At 41.4% G+C, this 13,334-nt stretch overlaps 1 protein-coding gene and 1 pseudogene across 1 annotated transcript in view; both read left to right on the top strand.

Moving 5' to 3' along the window:
* The window catches only part of LOC120571311, a 177,523-nt gene that overhangs the window by 20,760 nt on the left and 143,429 nt on the right, over window positions 1–13,334 (top strand). The gene's annotated exons all lie outside the window — the stretch shown is intronic.
* Window positions 1–13,334, top strand: part of LOC120571307 — a 212,999-nt pseudogene that overhangs the window by 144,984 nt on the left and 54,681 nt on the right.

Genomic DNA, 13,334 nt, shown 5'->3' with positions numbered 1-13,334 from the left:
GTTAATAGATTCGGTCACCGGTTCGCGTGCCCTCGGCAGGGGGGGTGGGTGATGATCGCGTTTAACTTTACATAACTATCAAGATAACATTACGTGTATTTGTATGTGATATAGGCCTAATACTTTCCCCTTGGTAATGTAGCATATGAATTTCCATCAACACAATTCTAAAATGCACGAGACATAAAGGCTTCTGCTATCGGTTGATAAGTCAAACTTGCCGAGAACCTAGACACCCGTTTGATTACATAGACTCATGCAGTAGCCTACCCTCGGTTACGGTCCTTACGGTCTCCTTGTGACAGCCTAGCCTAGCTACCATGTAGCAACATTCACTTCTCTAACATTTAACTTAACATAACTACCAAAATAACATGACGTGTATGTACTGTACTTCCCCATCGATAATGTGTGAATTGCCGTGAACACAATCCTCTAAGATGCACCAGAAACAAGGCTTGGTTAATAACTCAAACTTGCCGAGAACCAAGACACCGCTTGATTACATTAGAGTCGGTTGCACGGTTACATTAGACTCGAGCGGGCCGACCGGTTGCACGGTTACATTAGACTCGAGCGGGCCGACCGGTTGGTTACGCATTAGGATCCAGCGGGCGACCGGGTTGCACGGTTACATTAGACTCGAACGGGCCGACCGGTTGCACGGTTACATTAGACTCGAAGGGCCAACCGGTTGCACGGTTACATTAGACTCGACGGGCCGACCGGTTGCGCGTTACATTAGACTCGGAGCGGACTGACCGGTTGCACGGTTACATTAGACTTCGAAACACACCGGTTGCACGGTTACATTAGACTCGGTGCCGGGCCGAACCGGTTGCACGGTTACATTAGACTCGAGCCGCGTTCTGACGATCTATGCTGCCTTGGTTCGAAAAATGTAGAGCAAATCGATAGTAGAGTCTATCGAGTCGCTGCCCTATCGAAATGTGCTTCCTTATGTGTTCCCATTTCGAATTGTGCAGGCAGGCTGAATCCCATAGAGATATAACTCTAACAGTATTGACATCTTATGCTTATTTGAGAATATTTTGATACTCCATTATATCTTTATTGAATATTTCAGTGGTAGTGTATTCTGACAAATATACCCTATCAAATAATGCTCCCCCAACAGAATCATTATATATTGCACCACTACTCACTCCATGTGCACTGTCAGGAGATAAGGAGCATATTTTGATATTCTATTAATTTATATTTATTGAATATTTATTGACATGCTTACAGGTCAAAAGGCACAATGAATACATTATTTATTACTATTAGATGTTACTCAACATTAACCACAGTACCGACCGCATGTCCGACCTGCAAGGTTGCATAGATTTGTGGGCGGGGAATCAGACCACGCTTGTGGGTCGTGCGCATGCGCAGAACCGCTAAGTAGCACATCTCGATAGGTAGCATAGATCGACAGAACACCGGCCGGTTGCACGGTTACATTAGACTGGAGCGGGCCAACCGGTTGCACGGTTACATTAGACTCGAGCGGCCGGCCGGTTGCACGGTTACATTAGACTCGAGCGGGGTTCGGCATAGGGTCTAGGCATTAGTAGCTCATTTCCTGATTGATTCTAGCACCACCACTCCAGTCCAGTGGAGGCGCTAATGAGCTAGATTACAACACACACAGTAGCAGAAGAATACCAGCTACACAACGGCCAACCATTGACATATATATAATGCCAACGGCCGAATGAAGTAAAAGAAAAAAACGGGAGTGAGTCGGTTCATTGATGTATGGCACTCGATTCTCCCGGCTCAGTGACACGAGTCGGGTTAATTAACCGGCTCTTCGGTCAGTTCGTCAACACTAGTCTTAAAGCCACCATGGGCTTAGCGGTTTACGGAGGTACTGCACAGTGCTCGAATTATCTTTGAGTCTTTACAGTCTATGGTCTTTAATGGGGCTCTCTTTATCTCATTAAAAAAGTTGGCTCACCCGCACATAACCTAAGCTGTACAATTAAGTAGCCATGCGCGAGTGGCGCTTTTGCGTAGTATATGCACACGGTAGGCCTAGGCTATAACTTGACACACGCACACAACAGACAGAGAGAGGATTCCTTTGAATTAATTTCAACATAATATTGGTTGTAATAGTACATATTTCATTTTAATTTCGCAATACAAAGAAATAGACTTAACAATTTAGTTGTTAAGTCTAGAGTGTCATTCTAAATTTCACAATGAAATAAAACGTGGGCCTAACTCATTTGAACCAGACCACAGTCTCCGATATCCTCAGTGTCAAACATAGTCTTTAACTTATACACAGGGAAAATGCACTAACTGGCAGAAATTAATAAATCCATTGCACAGCCAAACTATGTTCTAGTCTTATAATGTAGGCCTACACGTAGTGATAACAACACTTGGGTTTTCAATCATCTCGTGTGTTGAACCGTGGAAATAAACAGACGAACAATTTTGGAATTTGCACTGATGTTGTTGGGTAGCCAATTCACTGAATATTCCGCCATCAGAGATTGCATTGTAGTCTATTGCTGACAGGTGTCTCAAAATATCTGGGAACTTTTCCGGAGCTCTGAATGGCAGAGGATAGCCACATATATTTATATTTAAGATGTATTGGTGGTATTTACCTCAAAAGCAAGGTGACTTCTTCGGACTTGCGAGTGCTGTCAAATCGATCGTATGCAATGTGCTCACATAACCTAGTGGTGTGATGGTGAAGTGCAGTCATGCTGCGTTCAAGAGCGTAGGGTAGGCTCAGGTCTATGTCCCGTAGTAGGTCTAGCCTATATTTTATATTTTAACTAGGGCTGGGCAAGTTAACGCGTTATCGCGTTAACTCATTAATTAACGCAGACAATTATTTTATCGCGCATTAATGCAGTTTTTATTATTTATTTTATTATTTTAAAAGTCTGTTGCTCACAGGCTTTTATTTTGTGAAAGTCTGTGCTGACTGCTGCCGCGCTTACAGGAACCGGAAAAGAAAAGAATTGGCGGATAAACAAACGTACGGAACTTTTACATGGCCATTTTAATTTTAAAGTTCTTCCAGACGGTGCAGTCAACACAACTAAAGTTATTTGTAACCACTGCAATGTTGAATTTTCTTACATATCGTCTATTTCTTGGCTTCTTGAGCCGTGTGTTGCCAATGCGCACAGCGGTTTGAATTATGTTTTTATATTTTTTATTTGCTCTCACGATCGCTTCCACTGCCAGGGTTGCAACTGCTAAATCAACAACAGTTTATGGAAAGGACAAGTGTAATTATGGTCAGATCTTGTGCCTGACTGACGGGGAGGTGATATTGATAAGCGTTGTGATTTGTGCATCTACAGCGTCTGCTATTTTTTTTGCCAGCTGTCCTCCTGTTTTAGGAAGCAGCGACTGTATTGCGTTTTGCCTGTAAAAGTCTGTGTTCTTCATATTTATGTAGAATTATAGTTTGCTCTTCTTATGTAAAATATGTGGCTAATGGTCATTTTGTGCAAACACCGCCTCTTTTATGTGAACACACGCCACTGGATTGGGAAACCCTGGGTTGGTTGAACTGGTTGATAACCACCGTCGTGACACAGCTTATGTGGGACCGCGGTTGTTAGGTTAGGTGAAGCCGGGTAACTGAAAGAAATCCAGTACATGTTGATCTGGATTGGTAGTACAGGCGGTTGATTCTGACATTTTTGTTTTGCTACGACTGTAAAGCTGACCCGTCCGGTCCATAGACGGTATATAAGGTCCGGTCCCGCCGCTGAGTTTGAGTACGGTCACGTGACGAGACTGCACAACTGCATTTGATTGGTGAAACACAGTCACGTGGTAGAGCCTTTAGCGGAAGTCTCTCTCTCTGTCAAAATAAAACATTAAAATGAGGCGTATGCAGGGGGGGGGGATAAAAACAATGACGCGTAGAATACCAAAGAGGTAAAAAGAAAACGAGCTCATTGTAACCTAATGTAGCGGAGTAAGAGTACAGTTTCTTCTTCACAAATCTACTCAAGTAAAAGTAAAAAGTATAGTGATTTAAAACTACTCCTAGAAGTATAATTTTTTCAAAAACCTACTCAAGTAAATGTAACGGAGTAAATGTAACTTGTTACTACCCACCTCTGATCGTTACATCCCTACTTATATAAAAACTGACATTATTACATTCATATTTTCTTACAGTGACTCACTCTCTGAAGTATTTCTACACTGGGTCTTCTGGAGTCCCAAACTTCCCAGAGTTTGTGGCTGTGGGATTGGTTGATGAAGTTGAGATTGTTCACTATGACAGTAACACCATGAGACTGGTACCCAAACAGGACTGGATGAGCAGAGTCACAGAAGATGATCCTCAGTACTGGCAGAAGAACACTAGGAACTTGAGGGGTGACCAGCGGACCTTCAAAGCCAAAATTGAAGTTGTAAAGCGGCGCTTCAACCAAATTGGAGGTTTGTTTATGTTTCACTTCCTACTAATAAAATGTTGTTTATATTTTTATCCTTCTATTTTAGTAAACACGTTAACACACACACACACACACACAGAGATTAAACAGTTTGATGTATTTTCGTGACTGAAACACGTCAACTCAACAGAAACATGACTGAGACTGAGTGGACTGGATGCTGCTATACTCCACTGATCCAGTGTTTCTGTCCATCCCATAATAAGCAGCAGAGACCATTACCACTTTATCTCCACTAGATTAGATCAGAATAAGTGGCGCAGTGAGCTGGTCCAGAAGAACTCTCCTGCAGGAACCAGTCCATCCCAACAGTTTTGACAAAAAGTCAAAATATATTGTAGTTTCACTTTCCTCAAATATGATAATGTTCTGCTTTTCTCTGTTTAATATCATTTAATATGAAATAGTGTTGAGTGTTATGGAGCGTATTACATTCACCATAGAAACAGCTTATCTTATTTCTCATAATTACGAGATATGCGTGTCTAAATTCTTTTTCCGATGGTGAATGTAATACGCTTCCATGAAGTGTTGATCAGACAGAGGAGATCATTCACACAACTTCTTCACCTTTCTACATTTCATTTTACATTGTAAACATTTATTTAAATGTATCAAAAATAAATCAATAATGACAAAATTATTAGTTTGAACACTAAATATTTAGCAGAACTACAGATTAGATTAAATTAAATTAACCACAGTGTGTCTGTGTCGTAATAAACATATAAAGTGATGAAACTATTAGTCAGTAATCTATTAGTTGATTAATGGAAATTAATTGACAGCAATTTTGATAATCAAATATTTATTTAAGTCTTTTATTTAAAAGACGTGAGAATTTCACTGCTTTTCTTTGTTTAAATTTGTTTGGTTAATTGATTAATAAAAATAATTGATAATGAAAATAATCATTAGTTTGAGTTATCAACAGTTAACATATGACTCTCTCTCTCTCTCTCTCTCTCTCTCTCTCTCTCTCTCTCTCTCTCTCTCTCTCTCTCTCTCAGGTGTTCACGTTTACCAGAGGATGTTCGGCTGTGAGTGGGATGATGAGACTGGAGAGGTCAATGGTTATGATCAGTATGGTTATGATGGAGAAGACTTCATATTATTTGACCTGAAGATAGAGACATTCATCGGCTCAAACCAACAGGCTGTCATCACGGACACCAGTGGAACAATGACAAAGCTTTGATATATCAGAAAAAACACTTCCTGAACCAGGAGTGTCCTGAGTGGCTGAAGAAGTTTGTGAACTATGGGAGGAGCTCTCTGCTGAGAACAGGTAGAATCACATGACCTGATGGAGTTTAATGGACACAACAATGTTAATATTTCTTCTTCTCTCTTCATCTCTCTGCCTCCCTCTCCTCTTTGCAGTTATCACCACTCTTTTCCTCACTTTTTTCTCTCTCTCTCTCTTTCTGCTTTGTTTCTGTTTGTCTCAGTTTGTCTCTCTGTCTCTTTCTGTGTTTCTCACACTAACTGTCCTCCTTTTTTAATCTATTTCACCTCCCTTTTTTACACTTCAGTGACGTTTATTTGCATTTCATAAAAAAATGCATTTAAAATACATGACATCAAACAGAAATGATAATATTAATCTCCAGTAAATAATAATAAAGTATTTGTCTTCACTGTGCAGATCTTCCCTCAGTGTCTCTCCTCCAGAAGTCTCCCTCCTCTCCAGTCAGCTGCCACGCTACAGGTTTCTACCCTGACAGAGCCATGATGTTCTGGAGGAAAGATGGAGAGGAGCTTCATGAGGACGTGGACCTCGGAGAGATCCTCCCCAACCACGATGGATCCTTCCAGATGAGTGTTGACCTGGACCTTTCATCAGTCCCAGCTGAAGACTGGAGGAGGTACGACTGTGTGTTTCAGCTCTCTGGTATGAAGGACGACATCATCACCAAACTGGACAAAGTAGAGATCAGGACCAACAGAGGTGAGACTGGAATCAGACGTGATGGAGATTAGCCAGATTAGGCAAACACAAATGTAATCTGTTCCGTGGTTTAAAAAAAAATTGTGCTGAATACAACTTTATTCTTTCGTGCTTTTGTGGTTTAAGTTGATGGACGGCACTGAAAATGTACATTCTTAATTTAAAGAATTGTTTTTTTTACCACATAATGGGCCTCATGCAAGAACCACTAGGAACAGTAATTTACAATAAGAGAATTTGTGGCATTCACCAATTTTCGCATATTTAGAATTCTGAAAAGTGGTCCAGAGCTGTTGGACATACACACACACAGTATGTCTCTCTTCACAGGAGAAAACTAATTTTAACAATGCCTAAGTCTGAATGAATTTGGAGTTGAAATATGGAGAAAAAAAATTAAATACAGAAATTTAACAATACCATCATCATGGCTTGGCATTTGCTGAGACTTTAATTTTTAATTTTTAATGCTACTAGTACCGTGCCTGTTGAAAATGTGACTGGAACGGACTGATTGCTTGACCTGTGGTAATTGTGCTGCTTGTAGAATTCTCCAAAACCAAATTTTACCCCAACATTACTTACAGAAGGAGCCCAAACCACTTAAAGCGTAACTCTCGCCAAAATGCAACCTAGGGTCTTTTTGTGAATGTACCCGAGTTAAACTTTCGTTTAAACACATAATTAGGGACCGTTTGGTATTGATGGAATGGACCACCGGAGGAAAATAGAGGAGGGTCATGTATTTTTATTCTTTATTGAGGGGAGGGTCATCCAAACATTTTCAGTCCAGAGGGGGGGGGGGGTCACCCGACTTTTGTATTCATGAAACAGCAAAATTTCAAAGTGGCTTGTTTGGTGCATATTTTTCTATGCAGCTCTTAATCTCGACCTTAGTCTAGTCCTTCGCTACCAGATGGGTCTGACCCATGAGTTTGCTGTGGGGCAGGGGGAGCACTGCCCCCCTGGTGGCTGAAATGGATACTTGCATTGTTTAAAAAATGAGTGGAATAATTACGTCTGGCATGATCAGATATTTTATAAATATCTTAATAACACTAAACAACTAAATGGTGGTAGTTAATACATCTGATTTCATATACTGCTTTAGTAAAAAAAAACTATTTCCTGGCTGACGATGGGAGCAGCAGGACGTAAAAAACAAGAATGACTGTTGCACTATCTGGACATCTTACCGTGCCAAGGTTGCAATAAAGGATTACTAAATGCCACATTTGATGTCAGCTTACTAATTGATTGCGGATTTTGTGTAGATTTGCACTTTTATACATTTATTCCACTTTGTTTAAATGGCGAAGTGGAGAAAGCCTAGTGACGAGTCCATAGCATCCAGTTTGTGTGTTGAAAGTTACCCAGAGTACCTTGCTGAATGGTCTCATTGTTTTATTTCATGTGAATACTAGTTTACTAGAGGAGTAACTCAGTATTTGAAGTAATGCAGTAATGCAGGAAGTGTGTATTTAGTTTCCATGCTTATTGTGTTTCCACACAACGTTAGTGAGTAAATCTACTGAAATGGCCCCCACACCATAACAGAGGAGTGGGATGTGTAAGATGAGAATGCAGAGGTTTAATCATTTAGTCCGGTTGCCCCTTAAATAAATAACAAACAATCCCTTAGGACGGAAACGCCACTTTTAAGATTTACCGTATTTTTGTTTTTCTGTCAAATTGTTAGGCTCTTGTTTTGACCCAGAGCACAGAGACAGACAACACAGACAGAAAAACACAGGGAAAAAGGGAAGAGGATAACAGGCAGGACGGGGAAACAGAAGCTGACCCATAACAGTGATCTGGAGAAGAGCCTCACGGGTAAATCAGAGAAATATTTCGGATTTCTCACTTGAAATGCAACTCTAGCAAGCATCTCAATATCGCTAACATTATCCACATTCATATTTAGAAACAACAAATAATATATCCAGCTACAAAAAGGCGGAAAGTCGAAAGTTAGACAGAAGTGCAAAGAGTCTATGAATATGAAGATGATACACTGTCTTGTCTCGTCTCATTGGTGTAAACTGGCAGCTTTCAGAACGGTGACTTGCAAGTAGATGCAGGATTCATCACGTCGCAAATCTTTGGTCTGAACTTTTAGCTGGCTATGGTAAACAATAGTCTAGCTAGAGTGAATGAATGAAATACAAGCACTAACCTAGTTAGCTATGCGATGTTCTCTATTCTTTACCATTGATATAGCATGCTATCTCTGTAGTAATAAAAACAATACCAGTACCCACAGGGGCACCCCAGCAAAAAGTCATTATTTTCACTATAATTCCATCCATAATTAACAGATTGTTTCATAGATTCATTCATAGACTCATTCATAGTATTTCTGTAATACAACATCTAAAAGCAAGAATCCTATTAGAAGGGGACCAATGGACAAAATCTAATTCAAAATCAAATGGGGGTCCGTGGTCTAGTTTCTGTCAGTATAGGGGTCTGTTGCGGCTGTAAGCAGTCCAAAAAGTGCTGCTGCGAGGGGCTAAACACAGAGATACACACTGTGCTCGAGATTGTATTGCAATGATTTTTTATTCTTCTTCTTCCACACGTAAAATACACTTAGCACTGCAGTTACCAAATGTAATTGTTATCTGGTGAGTAGAATAATTGCGTTAATGCAGCGTGATGCGGTCAACACAAGTGTTCGCTCCCAGGCTCACCCCCTCTCTGTCAATGCCCAAAACCCAGGTGCACAGGTGAAGCAAACAAATAGACTATCACTTCCGCTCAAACCGCGATATAACGCCCACCACCCACAAAATCAAAGCACAACACAATAATCAACAAACAACATGAATGAGACCATAAACAACAGCCAATATGTGGCTCCTACAGGGTCCTTGATGTCAAAAGGTTTGAGAACCACTGGTCTACAGGGCTAAGAAAGTGTGGGGTGTTTTGTTTTCTTCTAACAGGCATTTGTTGGCAGGTCTAGGCACTAAGGCATAGCCTAAACAAAATTATTTCATGATATTTATTATATATGCTATATTCTGACCAACTTAACTTTCTGCATTCATTTGTTGTAATAAATTATGTAGATGTTGTAGGCCTATACATGACCATACATACTAGGGGTGCAAGATATATCGACTCAATATCGTTATCGCGATATCACGTTGCGCGATATCCTTCTCCATAAACAACATGAAATCAAGGAGAGGGTTAACTTCTCCTGCTACAGATTTCCCACCGTGGTCAGAAAACACAGGGGAGACACTTTGTTTCTCTCACTATAACGCTTAGGGCCCTATTTTAATGATCTGAAACGCAAGTATCAAACATGAAACGCAAGTAGCTTTGTGGGCGGATCTTGGAGTCTTGCGCCCGACGCAAATCTAAAATGGGTTGGTCTGAAGTAGCTAGGTGTGGTTTGGGCGTAACGTGCAATAAACCAGTCATAGAGTCATCTCACATTCCCTTTAAGAGCAGGCGCCATTGTTCCATGGCGGCTTGCTATTATGACGGCGGATTTGCCTGGCGCACGCCAGCGGGAGCTGTCCGGGATGCGGCAAAGTAATAAATACCCGTCTTGATCGTGTGGCGATGTTGCTGCTGCCTCTCGGGCGCATCTCCTCAAGTCTGGAGAGGATTGTTGCAGCCATGGAGCGTGGGCCTCCAAACGCACCACCTGCTCCTGTTGTGCCCCTTCCTCCTCCCCCCCCACTCCATCTCCGTCCACCCGCTCCACCAGGAGCACATCGCGCATTGCCACTCCCGGACCAGATCCCGCCGGAGTGTCCAATCCCACTGTAGTTTAACATCACGTCTCCTTAAGTCCTCTAATATTTCCTCATTTATGTCATCCACACATCCATGATTCATGGAAATGTGTAAAACACAACAAGCCACAAAGAATGCTGCGACTTTTTGAGGACTGTACTGTAAAGTGCCTCCTGACCTATCCAAACACCTGAAGCGCATTTTCAATAATATTTTTCCTTGTAATTATGTATGGGAATTATGTATGGGAACTGCTGCGTCCGTGTGGATGAGAGAAGCAAAGTGTATGCGTGTGCACACGCTACATTATGTCCAAGCGTGCGCCCCTAAAAGAGGAACAGAATAACGCGCTACTGACTTTAGACTAGCACCACTGACTTTAGACCAGGTTTTTCCTGGTCAGTGGTGGAATTGTTTTCTGAAACTCCAAAATAGGACCAGGGAACGTTTGCGCCTGAACACGACCGACGTGCGTCTGTGGAGGGAAAAGTCCGCTGTGCGTCAGGTGTAAAATAGGAATGATACATGCGTCGATGTACAAAGGCAATTGCGCTGAGTGCAAGATAGGGCCCTTAGAGATAGATTCTCTGCCCGACCCGAGTTGGCTTTCGGGCCGGGCCATTATTTTCCGCCACTATCCTCCGGCAGGGCCGGGCCGGGCCGGGCCCTTGATCAAGCATTTGTGGGGTTTTTTATTCATTACTTTATTAGCCTAATTGGGTGGGGCGAAAGCTATGCCATAATCAGAAATATTATCAGGGCTTAAAGTGATCTCTGGCGAGCGGCCGTGAGGCAAAAAAAACAAACTTGCATGCAGTTTAATATTTTCGAGTCACATACCAATCATATAAGAGGAACGCAGCTCTAACTAACGCAGGGCTGAAAGTAATCGGGCCTGGTGCCGGATTTGTGGCGTTTTACTATTTTAGAAAAATAAATAAATTAAAAAGTCCACATGGGATTAGTTTTTGATACGCTGGGTTTAACCAATCATCAAACTTCCACCCACCAATGAAACAAGTTCTAGCCAATCAGATGCAAAGTAGGGAGGGTCTTTGCCGAAAAGCAAGAGTGCGGTGTGGTCTCCGTGGTAACGTGGCTAAAAAAATCGAGGCAAAGTTTATCAAACTTGGAGCATGTCAGATACAGCTTTAGTTGAGAAAGAAGTTAAAAACAAATGGCGCTGGGCATGAATAGAGGACAAGAAGAAAAGGATGGAGACGGGAAAAAATTATGACTTTTATTGTGTAATGTAAGGACTTTAAAAGCCAAAAGTGATGCCTCCTCGGTAGCTTTGAAATACTTATACAGGTGTTGCATTGCATTGTTTTTTATACTGTAGTGTACATACAACCAGTATTTATTTATTTTATACTGTCCAACCAGTAAAACATGTCCTGTTTTGTAGACACGTTTTACCAGTCCAATATGACCGTCAGTTGAAATAAACCTTGTGTTGTAAGAAAACTTGTTTTAATTTGTTATAAATCTATTTTGATGCGTTTTCCCATAACTTCGGTAATTTTACAAATGTTTAAAAATATCGAAATTAATATCGATATCGCAATATTCATTATCGATATCGCAATATAAATTTCTTTTCAATATTTTGCACCGCTACTACAATGTTCGCCGTGAAGGCATGATCTGTTCTCTGGAGGACATCCACCAGACCACCGGGCGCTCTGGGGATTTTTGTCCGCTGCCGGAGGCGAGGAAGGGGGGACAAAGGCTGCTAGCGCGGCTAAGGGAACTACCACCCAGATCAGACACTGACAAGCCTCCTACTCACCAACACCAGATTGATCACACACAAAATGGATGAGCTACAAATACACACGGAACTGCTGCGTGATGATTTTCACAAAAGTCTGGCTGAAAACACTTATCATGGATGGTATTTATCAGCTAACAGCTAGCAGCTAACAGGCCTAGCTATCCACCGGCAGGATAGAGACAGGGTGGGTGAATTTAAACAATGCCTGAGTTAAAAAAAGGCATCTTGTTGTCACGTTAGGGCCCTTTTCATGTGACACAGACATATTCATTGCATTTTGTGCCTGTTAAAAGGCACAAAGGCACTCTAAAACTTGCCCTGACAGCTGCCGTTTTAGCTCAGTGGACGCTCATAAAGGTAGCTGCAGCGACTCCAGTTTGCTAGGGCCGATCTATGTCGGGTTTCTTTCTATAGAAAGTACTCGCATAGCTATAGCAATCAAGATTAACGTCAAAATTGGCCGGAATTGTCCTTTAAAATCGTGAATCAGATCATGAGTTTAGTGCATCGTTACATCCCTAGTTCTATAAAAACTGACATTATTACATTTATATTTTCTTACAGTGACTCACTCTCTGAAGTATTTCTACACTGGGTCTTCTGGAGTCCCAAACTTGCCAGAGTTTGTGGCTGTTGGATTGGTTGATGACGTTGAGATGTTTTACTATGACAGTAACATCAGGAGAGCAGAACCCAAACAGGACTGGATGAGCAGACTCACAGAAGATGATCCTCAGTACTGGCAGAGGGAGACTGAGCTCTTGGTGGGTCACCAGCAGCTCTTCAAAGCCAACATTGAAATTCTAAAGCAGCGCTTCAACCAAACTGAAGGTTTGTTTATGTTTCACTTTCTACTGATAAAATGTTGTTTATATTTTCATCATTCTAAACATATGTTGAACCAGCAGGAACCAGTTCATCCCAGCGGTTTGACAACACACAGCTAATACAGGAACATTACTGCCTGGTTTCTTAAACTACGGAGCAGGGGCCTGTAAACAGGTTTTAATGAAGCTGCTGACAGGAGCGCATGCTGAATGTCTCCTTCACATCTCAGCTTTAAAAGGTTCAACAGGCACCACTCCTCTGTACTGACCTCAGTCTGGACATCCCATAATATATAGAATTTAGGGCTGGGCAATGATTTAAAGTTTTAATTGATTTCCCTGATTAATCACATTGTTATACGCAAAATCCAATAATGAATTAAAAAGTAGTGTATATATCGCAATTTTATTTTAAATGTTCTGCCATATGAAGTGCCATAACATTTCTTCTGCAAACACTTAACATCAGCATTTTGTTTATACAGTAGCAGTTTAGTGTAAATCTCAACTTAAACAATGTAATCAAAGCAAATACAAAATGAAAGCTTATTGTCACTACCAGGGCG

The sequence above is a fragment of the Perca fluviatilis genome, chromosome 13 (assembly GCF_010015445.1).
Source record: "Perca fluviatilis chromosome 13, GENO_Pfluv_1.0, whole genome shotgun sequence".
NCBI lineage: Eukaryota > Metazoa > Chordata > Actinopteri > Perciformes > Percidae > Perca > Perca fluviatilis.
The sequence above is the reverse complement of the archived record's forward strand: the minus strand, read 5'-3'. Positions and strand labels throughout refer to the sequence as shown.